The sequence below is a fragment of the Lutra lutra genome, chromosome 15, assembly GCF_902655055.1.
Source record: "Lutra lutra chromosome 15, mLutLut1.2, whole genome shotgun sequence".
Taxonomy (NCBI): domain Eukaryota; kingdom Metazoa; phylum Chordata; class Mammalia; order Carnivora; family Mustelidae; genus Lutra; species Lutra lutra.
Window position 1 is genome coordinate 14,393,112 of NC_062292.1, and position 11,196 is coordinate 14,404,307.

General features: G+C 41.8%; 1 pseudogene; it reads right to left on the bottom strand.

Moving 5' to 3' along the window:
* Positions 1-2,798: 2,798 nt before the first annotated feature.
* Positions 2,799-10,466, bottom strand: LOC125085549 (charged multivesicular body protein 3-like; annotated as a pseudogene).
* Positions 10,467-11,196: the final 730 nt, after the last annotated feature.

Below are 11,196 nucleotides of genomic sequence, written 5' to 3' on the forward strand. Positions count from 1 at the left end.
CCAAGCCAAACGGGGAGTCACCTGAGCCCCATCCGTTGTCTGCATATCCAGCCAGTGTCCCACACTGTCCTTCTCCGGTGTCACTCTCCTTTCTTCTGTGCCCCCTGCTGCAGCTCCTTATCATTTCCTCTTTGGTCCCCTACTATGGGCTCTCTGCTCTAAATGTTGGTTTGTTCTGTCTTGTTTTGGTGAACCAAGCTTTTTCTGATCTCTAGCTTTCCCACATGCTCCCCACTATTCCCTCTTCCTAAAACACTTGTCCACTCTGATCTTAACCTTGTAAAACCCTCCTAAACACAATCATCAACTGAGATCTTCCTTAACAACAAAAACAAAAAGTAGTTCTACTTATATCACTTGTGATTTAAAACCTCTAACAGACCTCCATTGTCCTTGAGATAAAGTTCAAATTCCTTAGCATGACATACAGATACTCTTCTCTAGAATATTCTCTTACCAAACTTCAGTCTACCTCTTTTGTTCTCATCACAGCAAATTCCTCCCATCTCTCATCTCTGTCATTCACAATGCTGCTTCATACCACTATGGTCCATGTCTCTGCTCAACTTTTTTTTTTCTACCTGCAATGCATCTAACCGCTCCTCCCCTATCCCTATCAAGCAAACCGACATCTGTTTATCTTTTTAAAATTATCTTCAAAATCACCTACTCTTTGAATCTTTTCCGTGCCACCACCCATCATTTAGAACTGATCACCTTTCTTTTTTGCATTCTTGCATAGGCTTCTTACGATGCCTTCAATGAACATATTTGGTTTCAAATCTATTTGTCTCCCTGTAGTAATAAACTTGTTACAGTTTTCCCCTTATTTTTAAATCCAAAAACCAATATGGCCATCCAGAACTCATTTTTAAGCATCGTGCAACCATTAGCAACATAAAAATTAAAAATTAGACTCTTGGCTCCAAGGAGCAAACATAAAGAAATGCATACATACAACACAAACACATACAACATAGCAAGTGTCCTGTAAGTGATATTTGCCATCTGTTTATCTCATGGGCACAGAGAAAGAACATTTAATTCAGTGAGATTAAACCACACACTCTTCAACAACCAATGAGTCAATGAAAAAAATCAAAAGAGAAATCAAAATATATTTTCAGTCAAACAAAGATGGAAAGGCAATATACTAAAACTTATGGGATGCACAAAAAACAGTTCAACTTGGTATCCCACAAGCACCTCCAAACAATATGTACACAATTCCATTGATCAAATCCCCCTCTTCAGGTCTGCTCTCTTATTGTCATAAGTAGCATAATTGTCCACCCAAGTCAACCAAGCCAAACGGGGAGTCACCTGTATAGCTATAAATGCATGCATTAAGAAAAAAGATAGATCTCAAAAAAGACCTTAACATTACAGGGAACTAGAAAAAGAGGAAAAAACTAAGACGAAAGTAAGCAGAAGGAAGAAAATTATAAAGATTAGAGTAGAAACAAATGAAATAGAGAATAGGAAAATAGAATAGATTTTTAAAAAAAACTAATAGTTCTTTGAAAAGATAAAGTTGACAAATTTTTAGTTAGATTAACCAAGAAAAAGAGAGTGAATTCAAATAAAATTGTAACCGACAGAGGAGACATGATAACTGATACCACAGAAATACAAAAGATCATAGGACACTACTATGAACAATTTAGGCCACAAATTGGATGATTTATAAGAAATAGATAAATTATTAGAAATATACAACCTGGTAGGACTGAATCATAAAGAAACAGAAAATCTTTACACCCAATAATAAGTGAAAAGATTGAATCAGTTTTTGAAAACCTTCAAGGAAAGACTAGGACCAGATTATTTCTCTAGTGAATCCTCCCAAACATTTAAAGAAGAATTAACACCAATCCTTCTCAAACTCTCCCAAAAAACTGGAGAGGAAGGAACTCTCCCAAATTCATGCCATAATTCTACAATATTACCTTGGTACCAAAGCCGGATAAGGACAATACAGGGGGAAAAAACTACAGGTCAATACCCCTGGTGAATATAGATGCAAGGATTCTCAACAAAATACTAGGAAACAGAATTCAACAGCATACTGAAAGGATCACCCACCACAATCAAGTGGGATTCATCGATGGAATGCAAGTATGGTTCAATGAATGCAAATCAATAAATGTGATATATATTACATTAATAGAATAAGAGATAACATTAACATAATCATCTCAATAGATGGGGTGGAGAATTTTTAAAAATTCCACATTCTTTCATGATAAAAACTCTTAAATTGGGTATGGAAGTAACATATCTCAACATAAAGAAGGTCATATACGACAAGCTCACCGCTAACAACCTATTCAATGGTGAAAGGTTGAAAGTTTATCCTTTAAGATCAGGCAGAGAGAACAAGGGTGCCCACTCCTACTCAACACAGCACCGGAAGTCCCAGCCAGAGGACTTACCTGGCTTTGGTATCAAGGTAACATCGGAGCAATCAGGCAAGAAAAAGAAATAAAAAGCATCCAACAAAAGGGAAGAAGTAAAATTGTCTCCCTTTAAATGACATGATCTTATATCTAAAAAACTCTAAAAACTTGTTTTCTGTGTTAAGGCAGAAATTTATTAAAATCAATTTATATAGTGTTTCCAAACAACAAAAAAAGTACAGTCCTCATCAGAAGTGCTTTGAGAGGAGACAGATTTCTCTGCCCTTCCCTGAAAAAATATTTCTGTTTATACTCCTGAAAAGGATGCATTTATCAAACCACCTCTTAGAAGTACAATCTCATTTAGATCTCCAAACCTCTGCAGAGAGTGAAGAGATTTTAACAAAGAGCCTCCTCCAGAATGTAATGCCTCATCACAGAGGTGTAATGCAAGAGACACATAAAAGGGGGCTCTGTCAGAGGAGTGCAGGTGATCTGATGGCCGAGCCAGAAGAGTCTGATGGCCCAGGCAGGTAGCCCCACACTGTGGAGCATGGCCAGCTAGGATTGCATGGCCTCCAAAGCTTCTTCCTACTCCTTATCTTCTAAGGCAGCTACTCCTCCTGGAGGTTTGGTCTCTAGAAGTATACGAGGCTCATTGTGAGGCGCTTTGCCAAAGGCTCCTGCTGTAATTTCAACGAAAACTTTATCAATTCCACTTCTGCTCCTTCTTCCATTTCTTCCAGAACATCTATGCTTTCAAAAGTATCTTCTACTACCTCTTCCATGATCTCAGTCTTCGAAATCTCTATGGACAATTCCCGTATGGTGCCCTGGGTTGATGGGATCTTTCCAAGACTCTGAGTGGCCTTCATCACTTCTGTGTTCTTTTGCAGGGAAGGAACCAGCCATTTTCAGACCACCAGCTGGTTCTTTGTCCCCATGAGCACAGAGTTCATGTGAGCTTTGGATGCATAAAGAATGCTCACGACCTTCCTTGACCTATCATCTCATTAGCTGGAACCATGTAGACATCCTTCTGGCCCTTCTTGGCAACATCTTTCACAGATTGTTTCTCTCTTTCTTTTTTTCTTTGGATATCTCTCATTTGCTTATCTGCAGCTCTCATTTCCTTTTCTAATCAACAAGATCAACACACAAGAATCAACCGCATTTATATACACTAACTAGGAACTATTTGAAAATGAAATAAAGACACCTCCCCACCCCAGCATTTAGAATAGCATCCCCCCTCACAAAAAAAAAAAAAAAAAAAAAAGTAAGGGACTAAATTTAACCAAGGAAGTAAAAGATCTGTATACTCTCAAACTATAAAAACTGATGAAAGAAACTAAAGAAAACACAAATAAATGAAAAGATATTCTGTGTTCATGGATTAGAAGAACTAACATTGTTAAAATATCCATATTAGTTAAAGTGATCTACAGATTCAGTACACCCCCTATTAAGATTCAAATGGGGGATGCCTGGGTGGCTCAGTTGGTTGGACGACTGCCTTCGGCTCAGGTCATGATCCTGGAGTCCCAGGATCGAGTCCCGCATCGGGCTCCCGGCTCCGCGGGGAGTCCGCTTCTCTCTCTGACCTTCTCCTTGCTCATGCTCTCTCTCACTGTCTCTCTCTCAAATAAATAAATAAAATCTTTTAAAAAAAAAAAAAGATTCAAATGGTATTCTTTATGGAAATAGAAAAAAAAATCCTAAAATTCATGTGGAAACATGAAAGACCCTAAATAACTAAGGCAATCTTAAGAAAGAAGAGCTAAACTGAATGTATCACACTTCCTGATTTCAAATTACATCAAAAAGCTAGAGTAATAAAAAAAAAATAGGCATGAAAACAGATACACAGGTCACTGGAACAGAATTGAGAACCCAGAAATAAAGCCTTGCATATATGATCAACTAGTATTTAACAAAGGAGCTAATATTACTCAATGGAGAAAAGACAATCTCTTCAATAAATGGTGTTGGGAAACCTAGATATTTACATGCAAAAAAAAAAAATGAACTAGACCCTTAACTTACACTATTCACAAAAAGTAACTCAAAATGGATTAAGACTTAAATGTAAGACCTGAAACTACAAAAGTTCTAGAAGAAAACAAGGTGGTAGGGAGAGATAAGCTCCTTGACATGGGCTATAGCAATGGTTTTCTTGGATTTGACACCAAAAGCACAAGAAACAAAAGCAAAAATAAGCAAGTGGTACTTTATCAATCCAAAAACCTTTGGTACAGGGAAAGAAATAAAATATGAAAAGGCAATCTGTTGAATGGAAGAAAATATTTGCAAACCATGTATCTGATAAGAGGTTAATGTCCAAAATATATAAGGAAGTCAAATGCAATAACAAACTCCAAAAAACAAACAAAACCCAATAAGCCAATTGAAAATGGGATCGGGATAAGATATTTTCCCAAGGAAGATCTACAAATGGCCAACAGGTCCATGGAAAGGTCTACCACATTCATCACATCACTAATCATCAGAGAAATACAAATCAAAACCACAAGGAGCCATCACCTCACATAGGTTAGAATGGCTATTATCAAAAAGAAAACAAGTAACAAGTGCTAACCAGGATATAAAGGGAAAAGAATATACGTATACTGTTGATGGAAATATAAATGGGAACGGCCATTCTGGAAAACAGTACAGAGCTTCCTCAAAACCAACAAACAAACCAACAAACCATAAAAATAAACTACCATAAGATTTATTAATTCTATTTTGAGTATATAGCAGAAGGAAATAAAATCACAATCTTGAAGAGCTCTCTGTGCCCCTAGGTTCATTTTAGCTTTATTTACAATAGCCAAGACATGAAAACAACAATGTATCTATCAACAGATGAATGAAAAGAAAATGTGAGTTCTCTGTATGTGTATCTATATATATGCCATTCATATAACGGAATATTATTCAGCCAAAGAAGGAAATCCTGACATTTGCAACAACATGGATGAACCCTGAGGGTGTTATGCTAAATGAAATAAATCAGGGAAAAGGAAATACTGTATGATCTCACTTATATGCAGAGTCTAAAAAACTGAACTCATAGAAACAATAGATTGGTGGTTTCTAAGGATGGGGGTGTCTGGAGGGGGGATGTGTGAAGGTGGTAAAAGGATACAAACCTTCAGCTTTGAAATGAATAATATCTGGGATCTAATGTACAACATGGTGACAATAGTTAACAATCTTATACTATATACTTGAAAGTGGCTAAAAGAGCAGATCTTAAAATTTCTCACCACATACACACACACATACACCCCACACACACACACAAAGAAGTGACTATATAAGGTGATGTCTGTGTTAAGTAACCTTACTGTTGTAATCCTATTACAATATCTACAGGTATCAAATTATCATGTAGTACACCTTAAATGAACACAATATTATATGTTAATTACATCTCAATAAAGATGGGAAAATTTTTAAGCAAATATTAACAAGGGGGGAAAAAAGAAAACAAATGCAATAAGGCAAGAAAACAGGAAATATATTCCCTATATGTATGTATTTTGTCTAGGATAAGGGGACAGGAGCCAGAGAGCTTCCCATTCCCTTCTTCCACCTCGAACACAAATAAAATATTATAATTCATCCCCTCTAGCACAACAGAGAAAATTGCTGCCTCCAGCAGGAACTGCCATCCCCACTAATCTCTGAAACTGTACATTTTTGTAACTATTCGTAACAAATCATTGAATTAATTTCCTTTTTATTTCCTTATGAGAAAACTAAATTACTAATATTATCAAAATGTTCTCCCTCGCTGGAAAATTCCCCAGGTTCTAGTGTTTGGTTTATATGGTTCCATTTGGAGTTGGTTTTAGGACCCATGAATTTTTTTTAAAAGGAAATATTCAGTACTAAAGTTGGTCTAAGCGTTCTCCTCTCCATAGAATTTTTTTCTTTTTTAGGTTTCTCCTCTCTTCGTCTATTCATTCGCTGCTTTAATAGTGCCACTTTCCATACAGCACTTTCCATTTTCAAAATGTATCCAGACTTTTCAAAATAAATTCGGCCTCCCAAATACAAACCTTGGGGCTCAGATGGGCTATTGGGGCATACTCCCAAGGTTTTACAAAGAGTAGCTTACAAGCTTCTCTGAGCACAGCCTAAAGGAGATTGGGTTTACAGATATCTGGAGCACTTTTTTTTCCTCCTTTCTTAGACCGCTTGGGCTGCCATACCAAAATACCGCAGACCACGCGTAAACATAGGAGTTTATTTTCTTATGGTTCTGGAGACCGGGGAACCCAAGATCAAAGCACCAGCTAATCCTGTTCCTAGGGAGGGCTCTCTCCCGAGGCAGACGTGCAGACGGCAGCCTTCTTGCTGTGGTCTCACCTGATGGACAGGGAGCAGGCGCTCGCCGGTATCTCTTATTAGGCCATTAATCCTATCAGAGCAAGATGCTGCCCTAAGGACCCTATTTAACCTTAATTACTTCCTTTTACTTTAAGTACAGTCACACTGGGGATTAGGGCTTCACATGAATTTTAGGAGGACAGAGGCAGTCCAGAGCGCCCCTGAAAAAATCGTACTACAAGTCAGAATGGACAAACGCACACAGAAGCTCTCCATTTCCTTAAGTCAATTACCCAGAGGCAGCAATTAACCGTGAAAACGGCGCAGCAGGTTGTGCGGCCGCCACTCGCCACTCGGAAGGTGGATACTACTTTCTCTTGTGTTTCAAAGCACTTTAGGAGAGTTCTAACTCTGCAGCCCTGAGAGCTGTCACGGCCTGGGCATTTTCACATAGATGAGATGGGCTCCTTCTGCCTACCTCCCGCTCCACGGGAGCCGCTGAACACTCCTTCAGGAGACAAGCCTCTGTCCTTGGGTGCCTCCCTCCCATTTGCTCTCCCTTCTCCCGGGACCCGTGCACACCATGCTTCTTTCTCTCCAGCAGATCTCTCCCCTTTCGTCTCACTTGCAACCCTTTAGGATGTTGGAGACTCTCCACTCCCTCTGCAAAGTGCTATCCAAGATCAGGCGCCCCGGCACCCCACCTCCACCCCCACCACCAATCCTCAGCCTCTCAGCTCTGTGTCTGTACACCTGCCACCAGCTTCTGCTGCCCTGTGGCCGCCTCGGCTCCCTCACTGTGGTCTGCCTTGCAGGGGGAGCTGGGAGAGGCTCAGGGTTCAGGAGGGGTTCTCCATGGTGGCGTGATCTCCCACATCCGCTGCTACCCATGAGTGGCGGTGGCCGGTGGCCGGTGTGGATCCAGGCCGTGCCCCTGGAGGCCTGCAAAACCCCCATCTTCCCCAGGCCTCCTGTCTGCCAGGCCAGAGGACAGCAGAGAGCTGAGCACATCGGAGCCCCTGAGATGGGACTGGGTGAGGAGAGAGGCTGGCTGTTTTTCGCTTCTGCTTCCAGGCCAAAGGGAATGTCTACCGGAGCTTTCCCCTTGGTGCCTGGGGTGGAGCTGCACACAGGAGAAGAGAGACCTCATTCCTTCTTTACTGTGATTCTGCACCCCCCTGAGCCCCCCACCGTGGAGGACACAGAACTAGGCCCAGTGCTGGGGCACTATTAGCCACTACTCACTTCTCTGAGGAGAGCACACTATAAAGAAGCAGGAAGCATAAAGAAAGAAAATAGGAGAACTTATAATAATGTGCACAGTTTTGATTTATACCATCTAATTAGTCTCCTGTCTTTCCTTCTTTCTTCCTTTCTCTCTCTCTTTCTTCCTTCCTTTTCCCCCAAACCCCTCCCTCCCTCCCTCCCTCCTTCCTTCCGTGGCCTCAGCTGTAAGATTTATTTTGCATAGTTTTTACTAAGTTTTCACTAAACCTATACCCATAACAAAAAAATCTGTCAGGCCAAAAATTAAAATGCAATCAGTTAAAGAAACACCTTAAGCAGATATTCCCCTAATTCAATACTTTGTTTCTTTTGTAAGCCACATGTTACTTTTGGGGGCCCCTGGGTCCCTCAGTCCAAGAAGCGTCTGCCTTTGGCTCAGGTCATGACCTCAGGGTCCTGGGATGGAGTCCCAAGTCAGGCTCCTCACTCAGTGGGGAGTCTGCTTGCCCTACTGCCCCTCGCCCTGCTCATACTCTCTCTCTCTCTCTCAAATAAATAAATAAATAAAATCATAAAAAAAAGAAGAAAAAGAAAGTTACATGTTACTTCTAAATCAAGTCTGTAGGGCCACCGATATATGGTTTAATGGGCTCAGAGTCCGTCAGCATGGGTAGAATCCCAGCCCTGCCCCTTCTGACTATGCTCTTGACCAAGTTACTTAAGTTCTCAAAGGCTACATTTCTCCACCTCTGAACATGGTGATCATAATGCTAACTATCTCACTAGACTGCTGTGAGGCTAATCTTAATTGACACATGTAATTTATGTATGAAAAGGCCTGGCATCTAGTAAGTCTTTCACAAATACTGTGTAATATTATTATTATTATATTAGTCTTAAGTTTCTCTTGAGTGCCCATATTATCTGCCTAGAATTTCCCCAGGCAGGTGAGATATGTCTGTGTTGACTGGCCTGACTTACTGAGTTGCTGCTTGGCCCCGGGGGGGTGTTTCAGAGTGGGGCCAACAAGGCCTTGTAGGACACCTGGGGCACCTGAACCGTGAGGTGTGTGGTGCTAGAGCTTCTGAGACACCACTGTCACGACCAGTGGCTGTCATCGGGAGCATCTGGGACCTCTTCCTGTTACACTTAAGACACCTCATGAAAACCTGGTGGACAACACTGCATGGTAATCTTCCCTCGTGAAGCAATGTTGTAATGCACTTATAGAAAAATAACAGGCTCTAGTACACCCACATCTTCACATCATTTTCAAGGGCAGACTTGATTCCTTCCATCTTTTCATGTTTCAGCCAGGAGAGAGAGAACTTCACTCAGCTTCCTCAAAGCACAGCCCCTTCTGTGTGGGGCCTCGGCAGAGTGACGGAGCCGTAGACGCCTGTGGAATGGAACCACGAGGCTCACAGACAAAATGAAGTAACACAGATTTAAGCAAACAAGGGAGCCGTTTCTCTGTCCTGACACTCCTCCAGGTCAATGGCTCCCATGCTTGCCTTCTCAGGTGGTCCCCCTGTGACCGCCTCACAGGCAGCCGGAAGTGCAGCCCAGGCAGCGGGCCCCACCCTGGTTCTGCTCCAGAACATTCCCACCAGCACTTCAGCTACCTCCTCACTCATCCACGGCACATCAGAGCAACGGCTCACCCATGCACAGAGTCCCCAGAATCGACAAAAATAAACAGTAGCTTCTTATGGCAAGAATATTGGGCCATTTGCAACAACATGGATGGAGCTAAAGGGTGTTATGCTGAGCAAAATAAGTCAGTCAGAGAAAGACAAATACCATATGATTTCACTCATAGGTGGAATTTAAGATACAAAACAAGTGAGCAAAGGGGAGAAAAGAGAGAGCAAGAGAGACAAATCAAGAAACAGACTCTTAACTACAAAAAAAAGGAACAACCTGTTGGTTACCAGAGGGGAGGTGGGTGGGAGATGGGTTGCATAGGTGACAGGGATTAAGCAGTGACGTATGGAAGTGTCGAATCACTCCATTGTACACTTGAAACTAATAGAACACCGTATGCTAACTAACTTATTAAAATAAAAACTTACGGGATGCCTGGGTGGCTCAGTGGGTTAAGTTTCTGCCTTCGGTTCAGGTCATGATCTCAGGTCCTGGGATCAAGCCCCACATCAGGCTCCCTGCTCAGTGGGGAGTCTGCCTCCCTCTGCCTCTACCCCTCCCTCACAACTCATGTTCTCACCTGCACTCTCTGTCTCTCAAATAAATAAATAAAGTCTTAAAAAAAAAAAAAAAGTAAAAAATTTTAGGACACTTAACCAAGGAGTCATGCTGAAATGTGCTTTGACAGATAGGCTTTAGGAGAACTTACCCTTCCTTTCCTCGGAAGCAATCGTTCCTCACGCCAGCCGAGCTCTGCCCATTCACAGAGCACATCAGCAGCTCCTTCTTCACAGTAAGCAAGCTGCTTATATCGATAATAACGATAATAATAATAATAAAAACTTCCATCGAGAGTTTACTTGGTGCCAGTTCCGAAGCCCAGTGTCTCATATGCACTAACTAAGCCATCATTAACATCTAAGCCATCATTAACAACTCTGATGATCCCTGTGGAAAGATGAGGAAACCATCGCTCGAGTCCCCAACTTGTGCCCATTTTACAGATGAGAACTCCGGTGACTCGCCCCAGGAGGTGGTATTCCCAGGTCTAGCACCAAGTTCTCCAAGGCCCTTTCTAAGGCACTATACCACTTTTCATCATCTCCAAGTCACCCATGGGGTCTGAGGCCCTTTGGGCACCACTTTGGGGGCTCACCGTCCCAGCCCGGAATAGGTCAGGTACAGTGGTCAGTCAGCCGTGCCTACAGGCCACACTTTGTGCACAGACACAAAGATGTCTCTTAACCAAAGGCAAAGGCCATGATCCCAGTTGGAAATGACTAACGGCGATCCTCTGCCTTTGAGGCCAGAGCTTGAATCTACAACTAGTTAGCACCAGTGCCACTGGCGTGCTGTCTACATAATGCGAACCATGGCATTTGGCAATAGCTCTTAAATTTGGCACACTCCACACTCCTCCTGGACCCACGAGATAACATAACCAAATGTTTTCTGATGCTGTAAGAAATGAGTGTTTTGCAGGTAGGAGGAAATGCAAACATCGTCTGTATAAGGGACTTGCTCCATCCAATCCCAAGGGCAAAATGGCTCACTCCTTCCCAACCCTTCAAAAGGTTAA